General features: G+C 36.9%; 1 pseudogene; it reads right to left on the bottom strand.

Moving 5' to 3' along the window:
* Positions 1-7,878: 7,878 nt before the first annotated feature.
* Positions 7,879-16,937, bottom strand: LOC132286511 (serine/threonine-protein kinase D6PK-like; annotated as a pseudogene).
* Positions 16,938-17,553: the final 616 nt, after the last annotated feature.

The following is a 17,553-nucleotide window of genomic DNA, read 5'->3' as shown; positions in this document are numbered from 1 at the left end:
GCACCAAACTGACCCTAGAGTGATTTTGGAAAGAAAAAAAAGGAAAAGATAGTGTATAGTGTGTTTGGTTGAAAGGATTTGGAAGGATAGTCCCTCAAACAGAATCCTCCAAATTTGACAAGATTTGGAAGAAAAAACAAGATAACCAAGTTAAGTAAAATTTTCATTAAGACAAAACTAACATTCAAAATTCTATACACAATATTTTTATTACATTGAAGTCCTAATAACATAACACAATAAAAATTTTCATTAATTTTTACTTCATGGAATGGACCTATATAAGTCTGGTGTAACCGTTCCACTAGGCTTTCCCCCTACACACATTGTACGCTGGGAGCAGTCTTCCCCACCTTTGTAGAAGTTTATATGCTGAAATACTCAAAGGAGAGTTATGCTACAGTAGCAGGTGCTGCAGGACCTTCTCGGCAGGTAATTGCTCCTCTGGGCACTAAAGCTATCACCAAGAATATGATCTTCACACACACACACACACACACACACGATATATCTTAGAAAGTTAGACTTTGAAAACAAATTATTTTATTTAGATTAGATACAAAAGTGAAAGATAGTATGGCGTGTTATTTGCACATTACCTTATATATATATATATATATATATATTTAAAAAACTTTTTTCTCTAATATATCTCTAAACAATTTTTTTAAAAAAACTTTGAAAATTTGTACACTTGACCAAACAACATATTTTAGAGTCTTGACAATATAATGATAATTACTTTGAATTTCATAACTCCTACCAAGATTAGTTTTATATTTTAGAGTCTTGACAATATGATTAATTTTTAAAAAAAAAATTTGAAAATTTGTACACTTAACCTTTTATCGTTTTCCTATATACACTTGACCAAACAACATATTTTATAACTCCTACCAAGATTAGTTTTATATGTTGAACCAAACAGTCAGCTAATATTCTATCATCCCTTATATCTCAATAGCAAAGTCAGGTTACAAAATTAGACTCATTGCTTTGCAGTTCAGTTTAGAGTCTCAGCGACTCAATGTCAAAGTTTCAATGACCTACTGATATGAGCATAGAGCTTGAGAGACTAGGAAGAAAACAGAGATACATCGACCCAACCGTGAGCTTTAGTTTCGACGAACTTCAATTTTAGTAGGCTACAGTCCAGTCAGATGTACAACTTCTGATACCAAGATCGTTGAGGGTACAAATTGAAGTGGACGAAGCTACAACAGTCACCGGCGAGTTTTTCCCAATCTTCGTTGAATTCAGACACCCAATACCAACTAATGAGTACCAGACTGAGTATGCTCTCGATCATATCCGTGAGCTTGATGGATACATATGGTTGAATTGATGATTTTATTAGATTATTTCAATTATATATTGATGAGAATGGTTGAATTGATCAGTTAGATTGAATTGATGTGGGTCGGATTTGAAGAAACGATGGGATGGAGGTTATGAAACTCAGAAATTCTCTATTTTCGCAACCTCATCAGCAGCAAGAAATTCTCGATCCGAGCCAGCGAGGACGACCCAGGCCTCGAATATGCCGACCGGATCCTCGCCGTCGTCAACACACTCCTCGTCGCCGAGAATCGGTTCAACAACCTGGCATCAGAGACGAGCTTGAAGGCTTTGTCGGCGAAGGCGAGCTTATTCCTATTAGGGTTCAAGAGAAGTGCGAGTCGGTGGTACTGAATGGCGATCTTGAATATCTTGCTGCCAATGAGATGCGGCTGGTGAGGAGCTTGTTGGCGATAAAAATCATCGCTCGACCTCTGCTGCTGCTACTGTTGTGGGTGCTCCGTTATGTGTTTTTTCTGATTCATTTTCTTTTGGATTTGTATATAAAACGTCTACGTAAGGTATCTTATGGTGGAACAGGCTGGTCATTAACAGAGGTGTTAAGTTTTTATCGATGGGGAAGAAGACTCAAACGACACCGTTTATTTCTTATCTAATATATAGATTGTAATCAAGTCTATAGCCAAACATGAGCTTGGAAGGCAATCAGGGCATTTAATCTATTTTTTTTGTTGAGGTCAACAAAAACTATCTCTGAACAGCTTTGACCGTTGACTGAGGGGGGAGACTGATGTGTGTCAGAAAAAATAGGGAGCCTGACTGAATTTTTGTAAACGTGGGGAAATTCTTTGAAGATTGGACAAACCACAGGGGGTGTAACTAAAGTTAACCCAAAATGCAATAACAGTTTACGGATTTGGTTTTAGCCTGTACTAGAATTTAGGTTTAAGTAAAAGTCAAATCTTACCCACCCTAAAAATACTTAATCAAACAAATAATTAAAAAAATAACGTTTTGATTCAAACTAAAATTGGATGAAATTGTACATATCCTAATTTTTATTCTATTTCTCAAACTTTTTTTTTTTTTTTCATTTTTTGCAAAATATATAGAAATTTTGTGAATTTTTGTTAAATTTACAATAATACCCTCTATTTACTTATAAATTTTTGGCATTTCAAATAATATATATTTTTTTATATAACTTTCTTTAAAAAAATTCATACTAATAAATTGCATGTTGGAAGATTTTATTTAGTTGTTTTTTCGTTCATTTTACTTTTTTTAACTTTCACTTTTTTGCTACTACATATTAATTTTCATCTAAGTTGTGAAATGTTACAATAATATCCTTTATTTTACTTACAAAATTAATGCATTTCAAATTATAATTTTTATTTTTGTAACTTTCTTCAAAAACAAATTCATACTAATGAATTACATGTTGAAAGATTTTATTTTCTTATTATTTTTGCTTTCACTTTCACTATTAATTTTTATGTAAGTAAAAACACTCTTGAAAAGATTTAAGAAGGGACATTATTATATTTTTCTTGCGCAGTTGTCATCATAAGTATGGTAGAAGCCATTATCATAGGGCCAATAAATTAATAAAATGATAACTAGATTGAGAACGGGTAACGAGATTTGTAAATGAAAACCCACAATAATAGTCTTATTTATAAATAGTTTATATATATATATATATGACTAATAAATAAACATTGTCAAATTTATTCTTGAAAATGATGAAAGCTAAAAGGGTCCCATTGTTTTGTATACAATATTCATATAATAATTCTCTCCTTTAGGACAAGTACTAAAAAATTCAAGAATTGTTATTCCATGCCGTACATTTGTCAAATATTCAAAGTGTGCCAAGAAAACAAATATATCCTCAACTTTCAAATTTTATAAGTCAAAAAATAAATTAAAAAATGTTGAGGCTTGAGAGTACAAAGACTAATACCAATGTGTTTTTGATTGAAAACAAGGATGTTATTTAGGGCTTATGTGGAGCCATAGCTGTCTGAAGAGGCCAGTCTTTCAATGGTTAGTTACATGAATTAATATGTGCATCTAAAAACCATCGATAAATAAATAGAACTCTGCCAAGGGCAATTAATGAATTTAACGTTGTTGACATGATTTCTAACTTCAAAACATTTCAAAGTTGGTGTCAATTTTAAACCTCCAACGTATAAAATTGTTATTATATGTAATTTACGGATTTTTCTTCATTTTAAAAGTTTAAAGTGTAAATTTTATACGATCAAAGTGAGTGTATAATTTTGTTATTAAACCTTTATAAATGTTTTAAAAAATAATATATAAATATTGTCTTGAATTAAGAAATTTAGAATTCAGGACAGAGTATATTCTAACCTTGAATTCAGTTATTCACAACAATGAATTAGTTAATTTCCAATCAAGCGAGGTCAGGGAAATAGAATGCCTCTTTTTATGTCGGGTTTAAAATAGCTCTAGATTAAAAGTAAATTGAAGAAAGCGACGATGTGTAGAATACATTATAGTATACGTATTTATATTTATACCAACATTCTTGTACTACAATACAAGACATAAGATCTGATTACAACTAAATAACTATGACAAATCTGTTCTAAACTAAGTGTACATAAAAAGAAATACAATAAAAATGTAATACTACATAATTGGAAGAAGGTGTTTTAGGTTGGGACCTTTATCACAGTGTCCTCTAGCTATTTATACTTGATCCATTCAATAGTTGTATACAACTGTCAACTTTAAAGTCAAATTTCAGCCGTTATTTAACTGTTATTTTCAATTTCAAATACAAACATAGGTTCATATTTATCAACAGTTGTACAATCGTTTAAAATCAAAATGCAGCAGTTATTGAACTGTTCTTTTCAATTTCAATTTCAAATACAAAACATAAGTTCGTATTTATCAATTCTATCTCTTTGCTTGTAATACCCTTATCATGTTGCCACGTGTCTCTAGAATTAAGTTTGTATGGTGTTGCAACATGAAATAGGTCTGTAATCATTAAGGCCATCTCTGAGTTTTTCAGAAATGGTAAGCTGCTAGGTGAAGCCAACTCTACATACATTTCCCTTGTCCCAAAGTATCAAAACCCCTCCACCATCAATGATTACAGACCTATTTCATGTTGCAACACCATCTACAAATGTATCTTAAAGCTTTTAGCTAACAAGCTACAATTGGCTCTCCCTCACATCATTGATCACACCCAAATAGCCTTTGTTTAAGGTAGGAAAATTACTGATTCAGTCTTACTCACTCATGAGCTATTGAGAGGTTATCACAGAGACATTCCCCCTCCAAGGTGTGCTATCAAGATTGATCATATGAAGGCTTTTGACTCAGTTAAATGGGAGTTTACACTGGATTGTCTTTCCCATCTCAACTTCCCTCCAAGGTTCATCAAGCTAATCCAAGCATGCATCACATCTCCATCCTTCACTGTTGCAATTAATGGAGAATTCAAGGGGTTTTTCAAAGGGAAAAGAGGCTTAAGACAAGGTGATCCTATTTCCCCATTTCTATTTGTCATTATCATGGATATTTTTACTTCAGTTGTTAAGAATATTATCTCTAGACCCCTAGATTCAAATATCATTGGAGGTGCAAGGAGCTGGGTATCACCCATCTCTCATTTGCAGATGATTTATTCCTATTTTGCCATGGTGACATTACATCTGTATCCATCCTAAAATCTGTCTTAGTTCACTTCTGCACCATGTCAGGATTCTCCATCAACTTGTCCAAAAGCTCAATCTTCCTCTCAGGGGTAGACCCCTCTACAGAAGCAGCTATCTCAAACCTATTAGGAATTAATACAGGATCTCTCCCTATTAGACACTTGGGGGTTCCTTTAATCTCAACATGTTTAAGGGCAGCTGATTGTAGGCCTCTAATTGAAAGGATCACCCACAGGATCACTCATTGGACCTCAATGTCACTATCCTATGCAGGAAGACTATAATTGATTAAATCTATCCTAGTTTCCACTTAAATCTATTGGTCAAGCATATTCATCCTTCCTAAAGGGGTTTTTAATGAGACCAATAGAATACTCATGGCATTCTTTTGGTCTGGCATTGAAATGAAGTCCACAAGTGCCAAGATTGCTTGGATGGATATTTGTAAACCTAAGAAGGCAGGTGGTTTAGATATCCCTAACTTGGTTATTTCTAACCAAGCTGCAATTATCAAATATATATGGGATCTTCTAACAGACAATACAGATAGAGTTTGGATTAAATGGTGTAAGACTTACCTCATCAAAGGCAAAAACTTGTGGGCCTTAGATATTCCTCAATCTTGCTCCTGGAGTTGGAGGAAACTTCTTCAACAGAGGCACCATGCTAGAAACTTCATTAAGCACTATGTTGGAAATGGCATGTTCACTTGTTTCTGGTATGATAATTGGCTTCCTGCTGGACCATTGAGCATTCGATTCCCTTCCCAAATCCTCATTGTAGCAGGTCTAGACCTTTCAACCACAGTAAGCCACTTCATCTCTGGTGGAACTTAGAATTTCCCTGCATCAATCTCTTTGGCAATCCCAAAACTTCTTGCACTTGCTGCTCCAAATAGTTCAGGGAATGACAAGTTGATTTGGGCAGCCTCACCATCTGGAAGATTCAGCTACAAGCATACTGCAGCTCTCTTATCGCCATCTTCTCCATCGATTTCATGGTTCAACTTGGTATGGAGATCTCCAGCAATCCCACGAATGAAATTCATTATGTGGCTAGCTGTTCAAGGTCGTCTCCCCACTTTGGATAGAAGATCTATGGCTAGATTTGACAATGTATGTGCTCTGTGTAATGTCAACCCAGAATCTCATTCTCATTTGTTCTTCTCATGCGAGTTTACTTCCCCAATTTGGACTTTCTTCAAGGGGAAATGCAAGATTTCCATTACAGCTTTGACATGGCTGGAAATTGCTTCAGTCTTCAGCATCCAGTGGTCTTCTCCATCACCATGGAATCTACTCAGAAAGCTCTGCTTCGCAGCTCTGGTATATCACATTTGGGAGGAGAGAAATGCTCGTATCTTCCGTGGATCGAAGTTATCACATAACTCAATTCGGGCAAGGATTTCCCACACCATCACCTCTATCATGAAATTAGGGATCTTCGCATCACATTCTAAAGGACTGGGATCTTTCACCGTCTTGTTGCCGGCCACCGCCGCGTCCACCTGATTGAAGATTTGAGGTCGTTGTGCTTTAATCGCTGCAATAGCTAGTTCACCGGATTTGTATCAGATCCACCATTAATGGCTAATTAGCTAATTGATGGTTTGTTGTTTTTATTAACTTGGGCCCTGGCCCGTGTAACTGTTGAGCCTTTGGGCTTTTGGTTTCCATCATGTATGGGTTGTTTGGGCCAAAGGCCTCTCATGTACAGCTCCTTTATTTATTTATATATATTAGCTTCATTTTCCAAAAAAAGAAGAAGTTTGCATTCACCTCTCGGTCCATGTAGTCTTCTTAATTTACCAAATTACCACATCTTCCAAGCCTGTGCAGCAAAACTCAGATTGACCACTTTGGCACATGACTAAATGAATAAAAAACTTAAAGTTATGGTGTAAAATGTAAACACAAATAAATAGTTATTCAAATACATCAATTAGGAAGAAAAAAAAAGAAAAAAAAAATCCACCTCTCATTTTATTATCACTGATCTTAAGGCGGACTTGGATAAATTTTGAACTTTAGTTGTTTTATGTCAATTTTGGGCAGAACGAGAATTAATGCTAAAAATAATAAATAAATAAAAATATTTTTCCTTAGGCTGAAAGAGCAGTGACAAACTCATCATTATAGCATCAAACCCTCATTTTAATTGTCAGTTCCAGAAAAGAATATCACAACTTCACAAGTATGCATCCAAAAGAAAAAGCTTATGAGTGCAGAATAAAGCACAACCTTGAAATTTTCAAAAGAAGACCACAAAGATTAAAGGAAAAAAAAGTAAAGATAAAAGCTCACTGCAACATTGACACCTTTCACAATGCATTCTTAGCTCAACACTACCACGAAACTTTACCACGATTCGTCTATATCAAATTTTCTCTTGTTCATTCACGAATAAAGATTCAGAGAAAGACTAGGGTCCATCCCAATTCTAGACAAACAGTGATATGAAATAAAGGGTGAATTTGGAAAGGGACTGAAAATTACAATTAGAGGGCCATCTTTTGAGAAATTCCCATAGGTACAGACTCTCAGTTTGTGACAGCTAAAAGAATGAATACAAATAGTGACAAAGTCTGCTTCCCTTTTTCGGTTTCTTTATTTCTTGAAATATTCGAAGAAAACAAAAAAAAAAAAAAAAAAAAAAAAAAAAAAAAAAAAAAAAGGAAATTATGTTTCATGTGAATTCAGTGCCTGTAGCTGCTGAAAAGCCGAACTGAAGAACGCAACAATTTGATAACAAGAAAGAATAGATCATTTTAAAGACAACAAGATTTCATTGAGGATATGAATACAAATCAGCAATGAAAATCTACATTGCACAACAACAAAACAGTACATTTCTTTCTACTCAAAATTCATTAGAAAAATTCAAAATCTAAGTAAGGACCTGATGATCTATCGGAATCAGAAGCTCCCTTGTCATTTGGAGGCAAGGATGGCTTGGATGTTTGATTAAGGAATACGAGATCAACTGGTTTAGGAATCTCTGGAGGGTGAGTACTGCGAATGAGAGCCCAATTAATACTTTCAAAAAATGGATGTTGTTTTATCTCTGTAGCACCTCTCTTGTACCCTAATCTTTTTTGCGGGTCCTTTACAAGCAAACCCCGGATCAAATCCTTTGCAGCAAAACTAACTGCAGAACCATCAGGAAATTTCAGTGAATGGCCAACAACGTTAAATAATGTCTCTCGGTTTCCATTGCCTTTAAATGGTGTTCTCCCATGTAACAATTCGTACAAAAAAATACCAAATGTCCACCAATTTCAACAGCACTCCCATGACCATCTCCTCTAATTATTTCAGGGGCTAGATATTCATGTGTCCCTACGAATGACATGGATCGAGCAGCAATTGGCTCTGCAATAAGCATGGGCAGTGAATCTAAATTTACCAAAGTTGTTCTTTCACTCCTCACCTTTGACGTTTTGGAGTTGAAAAGACGAGGCTCAAAGCAAGAGGGTTGGAAGCAAGAAGGCTCTACGCAAACTGGTAATTTGCATGCTGGATCAATGCATGATGGTTGGATACAGTATGAAGAGATCACACAAGCGGCCTCATTACTGGACTTAATAAGAGTGGGGCTCACACAACATCTTAAAGACAAATCAAAATCAGATAGCATAATATGTCTATCTTCCCTCACCAAAACATTTTCGGGCTTTAAATCCCTATACACCACCCCCATCATATGTAGATACTCAAGAGCAAGCAGCACTTCGGAAGCATAAAACCTAGAAGACAAAACAAAAAGTTGTTAGGAAGCTAGCTCACACTTCGATTAACATGCACCTGTGTGCCGAGATTGTACTGAAGCTCAATGTAATGAGGATCAAAATGAATCAATAATTCATTATCGTCCAATGAAACCGCTATCCACTAAAAGGTATTACCAACATAATTGCCAAACTTCTACATAGCTGGAGATATATATCTTGAGCTTATTATGGTGATAGGATAACAGATAATCAAAATGATTACCAAAGAATAACCAATAATAACAAACCCTGTGCTGAATAATTTTAGGGTGTGTAATACCCCTGATTTTAAAAGGATAGTCTCGGTATTTTTTAAAAATTATTTTAATTGCATTTAATTATTTAGTTGATTTCTTGGCTAATTGTTTACTTGTTTAATTGATTTAATTATTTATTAAATGTGTTAATTGATTTAATTGTTTAAATGAAATTGTGTGATGGTGTGTATTTATTTAGGAATTTAATTATTTTATTTTATTTTTATTTTCATATTTTTAAGGAATTGGATATGAATAGTAGTAATGGACCAACCAATTGGGCTCCATGGACTACTTGGATAAGGGGTTTAATGGGGACGGATAATTACCCATGTATATGTATATTTAATAAATAAATAAATAAATAAATATATATATATATATATATATATATATATATATATATATATATATATATATATAAGGAAAGTCATATATATTTATATATTACATATAAAAAGGATTACACATAGATTATACGTACCATATATTTTAGTTACCTTTTTGGTATTTAGATTTTATTTTGTTTTTATTATTAGTTTGGCTTGGATTGGAAAAAAGATTAGGGTTATTTTTATTTGCCTATAAATATATAATTATAGGGTTGTGAAAGAGGTTAGAAATATATTACGTACTATATTTTAGAGAGAGAAAGAAGGAAGAGGAAGGAAGAGAAAGGAAGAAGGAGGCTAGGGTTTTATCTAATCCCTAAAGGCAAGTTTTAATCTTTCTCTTCTCCTTTGATTCGTACCCTATGCATGCTAGATTAATTCTAGGTTCTTAAATAAATTAATTGAATCTAATTACATGGATCTATTTGAAAATTTCAGTTCATGTGTTTTAATAATAGGTTTGTAATGAATTTTAATATTGACAAATCGATGCATATGTTTGAGTTATGGTTTCCATTATGTGTTTATGTAGTGTTTAAATTTTTGTTCACATGATGTTCGTATGTATCAGTCTGTGTGTGTCTGTGTGTGATACATAGAAAAATCAAAATTGGTAACTCATCATAAGGTACGCACGCCGAACGAGGAAGGAAACATGTGGTATATCAGTTTTGTTTCATTGTAATTTAAATCTCATTGTTTCATAAGACTACACGCCACACGAGGGGAAGGAAAACAAAGCATTACAAAGTGATATGAATCATGTATCAGTTTGCTGTTTTCTTTAAATTGAAGTTTCATTGTTTTCATAAGGTTCACACGCTGCACGAGGAGGAAACAAGCAACAATTACAATCTGATATGCTATATGGATTAGAAATAAATCTTGTACATGAAAAAATAATAATAATAATAATAATAATACTTAGTTATGCATTAAATATTTTTTTTAAATGTTATTTTGATTAATATTAGAATGTTAAATTAGTATTTATTATTTTTGAATGATGGATCTGAATTAAATATCCATTTAATTTAAGTACATTATCCTTGAATTGGAATGCATGATTTAAGTTTACATGCTATGTATGGAATTTAATTAATTTTAAAAGGATAAATTAATTAAATATTGTTGGATTAAATTATTTTAATCAATTGTTTAGATTTAAATTAATTTAATCAGAACATGGAGATGTACAATTTAGTCGAGATGCATGTTAATTTGTTGTGATGTAAATTAAATGCATGCTAATTAGAATTGATATTTTTGCTTAAGTAAATGCAAAGGATGTATATAAGATTTATATCATATTTATTTGGATTATTAAATGTAAATATTATTTACATTATCCTTGAATTGGAAACTTTTATTTGGTTGTGATATGGATTAATGCACCATTATGGGATGGGGGCATATTAGGGACGGATTAACTTAAGAGTTAAGTCCTACCTATTTTTAATAAGGGAACGGATTAATCACAGTGTTAAGTCCTACTTATTCGTGTCAGGTCAACGGAATAGTTGGATGACATATTATTGAAATAATAATTGGATAGTTTATTTGGATGGTTGGATATGATGGATTTTACATATAGAATTATATGCCATGATATGAGCTTGAGTCTCAGGATCAGTGGTTAGGGTGCGTATATTGCCAGGGATGTGTAGCTAGATATAGTGTGGTTGTGTACCTTGGTAGGTCTAGGTACTCATGCCCACTATATGTGCGTTTTGCATATTGCCTACTATTCAGGTTGAGACAACTCTATAGTCTAGTGAGGTTCCTTTAGTGTGTATATATATCTATATATGGACTATTTAGTTATTGTTGAATTAATTAGGATGTGTACGTGTATCGGATCTCTGTTTGGGATGTAGTAGATTAGAACTTGTATGTGGGCCTGACCCATCATTATTTTTCAGGTGTTCGTCAGTTCCAGTCTTAGAGATTGTTCGTGCCGAGCAGAGACAGCCATTCATTCTTCCGACTCTACGTAGGACTCTTCTTCATTAGTAACTTATTTTTTTTACTTCGATTCAGTTATTTCAGTTAGGATATTATTAGGGGTCCACAGTATGGATTCCCGGGTTGCAGTTTAATTAATTACTGGTATCAGAAGATTGGAGGATTTTATTATGGGATTTTAATCATTATTTATTTGAGGATTTTTAAATAAGAATTTATTATTTAGTTTTCCTTTCAGCTTATCTATTTATTTTTAATTCATCTTGTATTCCAATGCTTGTTTAAATATTAATTGTTTGATATCCCTCGGATCTGTGCTCGGACTTGATCACCCGTGGCTCTAGAATCGAGGGGTATCACAGTTGGTATCAGAGCCCTCCAGGTTCAAGTGTCTCTAGGGATATATTGTTTTAAGACTTCCGCGTAGCGTATTCTTTTAGTTAGAGCCTAAGATTAGGATTCGTTGTATTCTTTACGGTTCGGTTAAATCGTACTAATGTCTGTCTTTCTATGTTAACAGAATGGTTAACGCTAGAAGAAGACGGGACAATCAGAGAAACAAGCAACGAAGGGAGGCGGCTCGTAGGCAGCGTCAGGAGGATGAGGGTCAGTTCTATGAGGAGCATGAGGAAGTTCAGTAGACTCGGGATCAGGGAGGAGATCCAGAGTTTCCTCCTCACATCAATGACCTTATTGCTCGGGCTATAGAAGCAGGGGTAACCGCTGCACTTCGGAATCAGCCTCAAGTACAGCCGGCACCGTTACCAGCACTGGTTGTTCGGATTGATACTTGGGAGAAGGCTAGGAGTTCTTTCACAAAGGGGAGCCCACCTGAGTTCACAGGCTCCACCGATGCGAAAGCAGCTCATCAGTGGAAACAGGACATCGAGCGACATCTTCGCTTGGTTCAGTGCACGGAGGTTCAGAAGCAGATGCTTGCTACCTTCAAGCTAGTTGGGGATGCACTACAGTGGTGGGAGTCAGTTACCACCGCAGCGGAGAGGATGGCATTGACTTACGATCAGTTCAGTGCACGCTTTGATGAAAAGTATTTCCCTTATGCAATCAGGGCAGCCATGAAGACTGAGTTTCTTAATCTGCAACAGGGGAACATGACAGTGGCAGAGTATGAGCAGCAGTTCACGCGCCTATCTTTTTTTGCATCGGAGGAGGTGGATACAGAGGAAAAGAAGCGCAACAGTTTCGTCAAGGGACTGATGTGGTCTATCAAGAGAGCTATTACGGGTAGTCCAGCCTATACTACTTATGCTCAGGTGGTAGACGCCGCTCTACAGCAGTATCAGTTAACCGTGGATTTCAGACAGGCTAAGGGTGAGAAGCGGGGTGATCGAGACTCTGCTAATCAGTCAGCTGAGAAAGGGAATGGGAACGGACACCGACAGAATGACAGGGGCAAATTCCAGGGACATCAGCCTTGGAAGAAGCACAAGGGTGGTTCAGATGCTCAGCAGAATGGGGCACCTATTCAGAGGCAGCAGAATGGGGGACCACAGGCAGGACAGGGTAAGCCACAGGCTAACCGACAGAGGAGGCCATTTGGTACTTTCCAGGGTAGTTGCTATACTTGTGGAGAGTATGGTCACACTTTCAGGCAGTGTCTTACAGTAAGACAGGGACAGAGACAGGGACAACATGTGCAGCAGGGGCAGAGGGCACCAGTGCCTTTACCAGCTCCACAGGTTCCACGGATTCAGGGACAGACATATCCGGCTTTACCAGCGCCGCCGCAGCTTCAGGGACAGGCACCGCAGCAGTTGCACTATGGCATGGTGTACAACCCCATGCCACAGGATGTTCGGGCACCTCAGGCTGTTGAGGGTAAGTTTCCTATTCATGGTTTGCATGGACGTGTTTTATTTGATACGGGTGCTACACACTCATTTGTAGCTAGGACTTTTGTTGTTTTATCTGGGATGAGGACGAGGGTATGCACTAAACCTCAAGGTATTTCTACACCATTGGGCGATACAGCCATTTTACATGAGAGTGATGGGCCTGTGACACTAGATATTGGTAGACTCAGATTTCTAGCCAATCTATTGGTCCTGGACATGCACACTTATGACGTGATACTTGGGATGGATTAGTTATCGCATTACCATGCCCAAGTTAATTGTTATGATAGATCAGTTATTTTCACCATACCTGGTCAGGACATGTACGTCGTCGCTATGCCGCGTTCTAAGGGAATCACTAGCACCTATTTGTTTCATATGGAGGAGGAAACGGATAAGGGGACTACTGTATTATTGGATAACATACCAATTGTACAGGATTACCCGGATGTATTTCAGGAGATTCCAGGATTGCCGCCTAGTCGCGAGATCGACTTTATGATAGACTTAGCTCCAGGCACTACGCCTATTGCTAGGGCACCATATAGGATGGCACTAGTGGAGATGCGCGAGCTGAGGGATCAGATTCAGCAGCTACTCAGCCAGGGTTTCATTCGCAGAAGTACTTTACCCTGGGGAGCACCGGTTTTATTTATGAAGAAGAAGGATGGTTCGCTCCACTTGTGTATAGATTACAGGGAGTTGAACAAGGTAACTATTCGTAACAAGTATTATTTGCCCAGGATTGATGACTTGTTTGATCAGTTGAAGGGAGTTACTTATTTCTCTAAGATTGATCTGCGGTCTGGATATCATCAACTTCGGGTTCGGGAGCAGGATGTCCCGAGGACAGCGTTTCTCACTAGATATGGATCTTATGAGTTTCGGGTGATACCGTTCGGGTTGACTAATGCACCAGCGGTTTTCATGGATTTAATGAATAGAGTCTTCAGAGCTTACTTGGATCAATTTGTCATTGTCTTCATAGATGACATTTTGATTTACTCGAGGTCAGAGGACGATCATGCTAGACATCTTCGGATAGTCTTACAGACGTTTCGTGAGCATCAGTTGTATGCCAAGTTTGAGAAGTGTGAATTTTGGCAGCGGAAAGTGAAATTTCTGGGTCACGTGGTGTCAGAAAGGGGAATAGCGGTGGATCCAGCCAAGGTTTCAGCGATGGTTGAGTGGGGACAGCCTACATCACCTACCGAGATTCGGAGTTTTCTCGGTTTGGCAGGTTATTATAGAAGGTTCATCCAGGGGTTCTCAAAGATAGCGGGACCACTCACTCATCTGACTAAGAAGGGTGTACGGTTCGTGTGGGATGAACATTGTCAAAAAGCTTTTGATGAACTAAAAACTAAGTTGACTTCTGCACCGGTTTTGTCTACCCCACAGAGCGGGATTGAGTATCTTGTCTACACAGATGCTTCTTTGCAGGGTCTGGGATGTGTCTTGATGCAGGAGGAGCGACCAATTCGTATGGATCTCGGAAGCTTAAGCCTCATGAGCTTAATTATCCAACACATGATTTGGAGTTGGCAGCGGTGGTCTTTGCCTTACGTATTTGGAGGCATTATCTATTGGGTGAATCCTTCAGATTATTTAGTGATCACAAGAGTCTGCAGTACTTGTTCACTCAGCGAGAGCTGAATATGAGACAGCGCCGATGGTTGGAGTTTGTGAAAGACTATCATTTCTCTATCCAGTATCATCTAGGGAAAACGAATGTGGTGGCAGATGCATTCAGTCGTCGACCTGTTGGTAGTCTTTCCACTCTATTCACTACTGAGTGGAATGCGTTGAAGAGGGTGGATGAATTGTCGGATGCTTTCTTGGCTTGCATGGTAGTTACACCTTCTATCATTCACAAAGTTTTAAAGGCACAACTCACGGATCAGCAGTGCATTGATAAAGTTGCAGAGATAGCTTCCGGAGAGGTTCCATTCTACTATGTTGGGGCTGATGGAGGTTTGAGGTACAAGGGACGGTTATTGGTACCTTCTGCTGATGAGTTGAGGAAGGATGTGATGACTGAGACTCACCACTCTGAGTTTTCAGTTCATCCTGGAGGTGACAAAATGTATCAGGATATGAAGCGGCAGTTTTGGTGGGCAGGTATGAAGAGGGACATTGCTCTATTTGTCTCACAATGTAGTACTTGTCAGATGGTCAAGATTGATCATCAGAGACAGCCATTCATTCTTCCGACTCTACGTAGGACTCTTCTTCATTAGTAACTTATTATTTTTATTTCGATTCAGTTATTTCAGTTAGGATATTATTAGGGGTCCACAGTATGGATTCCCGGGTTGTAGTTTAATTAATTACTGGTATCAGAAGATTGGAGGATTTTATTATGGGATTTTAATCATTATTTATTTGAGGATTTTTAAATAAGAATTTATTATTTAGTTTTCCTTTCAGCTTATCTATTTATTTTTAATTCATCTTGTATTCCAATGCTTGTTTAAATATTAATTGTTTGATATCCCTCGGATCTGTGCTCGGACTTGATCACCCTTGGCTCTAGAATCGAGGGGTATCACAGGGTGGTTTTGTTTTTCAGTATTTAAGCAACTCAAACAATAGAATCCAACTAATGGGAAGTTTTTTTAGGGATGAGTTTATTCTGTACCAATCAAATAAGATCTATCATAACTATCACAAACACAATTTTAACTTGAGTTTTAAGCATTGCCACCAAGCCTTACCTTACTGTTCCGTGTTTATGAGCATCAAAAGCAATACATTCAACTTTTCAAGTTCTTTAACTCATTTTCCTACTCACTTGTGATTAACATTTTTAAAATGGAAGTGTCTACAAAAAAGCACTTAGGTTCTCTTCCATTTCTCCATGAACATATTTATTAACATCTTCCTTAGTTAGATTCGTTACACTATCAATCAACAGATGCAAATCAAATTGGTGATAGAAATAGGCGAAAATAACAAGTACAAACATGGTAATTCTCGAAAACAAGAACTAACCTTGTTGCTTGTTCAACGAAATGCTTTCCCGGCTGGCGCTGCCGAAGGATATGAAGATCTCCCCCACTGCAAAACTCCATAAGCAAACACGAAAACTTCTCCGTCTCAAAATGTGAATAAAGGGTTGGAAGAAACGGATGGTCCAATAAGCCCAAAATTTCCCTCTCAGTTTGAACTCTCAACAATTTCTTCCTCCCAGCCAACAACCCTTTATCCATAACTTTCATAGCAAACAAACACCCCGTCCCTCTCAACTCCGCCAAGTACACACTCCCTATATCCCCAAACCCAAGCTTCTTCAAAAGCCTAAAATATCCCAAACCCAAGTCCCCATCTTTGCCTTTCTTCACACATTGTATCACATCCCATCTACTGTCGTTACCCTTTTGAGGTTTGGAATGACAAGAGCTTCTAAAACTAATCTCATTCCTATCAACACTGTTACAATAACTAGCAAAACTCAAACTACTCTTCTCACTCTCCACACAATCAACACATTCCCCACCTTTATTCATAATTTCTTTCTCCTCCGAACCACCGTCACTCAACTTAATGCTACCGCCATTATCAGACCCAGTAACAGTACTGCTACAAGCTTCGACACTAACAGTGTTGTCAATTCTAAGATCCTGAAAAGTGGCCGTCAAAGTTTTGGAATCACCATCAAAGGCACTGTTATTGATTGGTTTGTCCATGGCGGTTACTGGAATGGAGCTCAGATGTTGGATGAAATGTTTAGGTGAAGAGTGAGTTGTTAAGAGTTGTTTTCAAAGTGAGTGGTGGTTAAATGGGGTTTCACCGCTGCCGAGGAGGTCAAAGAGAGCGAGAGAGACGCGGGCGCGAAGTATAGAAACCATTGGGACTCAGAAGAGGGTAAAAAAACGGTATTCAAATTTGAAATGTGAATTGGGGTTTGTGTCATATGACTCGTATCTTACAGTGTCCCAGAAATGCAATAGCTTATAGACAAAAACATAGATGAACAAAAATATACATAGAGTATTATACATATGCCGAGAGAGAGAGTGTGTGTTTTGGGAATTACGAGGACGACAAAAGGCTTTCATATTTTCTAAACAAGGGTCCAACATTTCTATGGCACCAGCCAATACCGTTACTGTGGTTACAAAGAGCAAGCATGTGGTGCAACTAAGTACGTTATTTATCAAGCTTTGGTCGTTTATAAGGTGATGGTGTAGAGGAAATTAATTTTTACGGTTAAATCAAGGGTTGATATGTACTAGGTTAATGGTGTTGACTCACAAAGAGTGTCACATTATCGGATTTGGATGATAGAATTTTACTATAGAA

The sequence above is a fragment of the Cornus florida genome, unplaced genomic scaffold, assembly GCF_030987335.1.
Source record: "Cornus florida cultivar Cherokee Brave unplaced genomic scaffold, ASM3098733v1 CherokeeBrave_3.0.0_Hap2_Chr11, whole genome shotgun sequence".
NCBI lineage: Eukaryota > Viridiplantae > Streptophyta > Magnoliopsida > Cornales > Cornaceae > Cornus > Cornus florida.
Note: the sequence above shows the minus strand (reverse complement) of the source record. Positions and strands in the feature narration are given on the sequence as shown.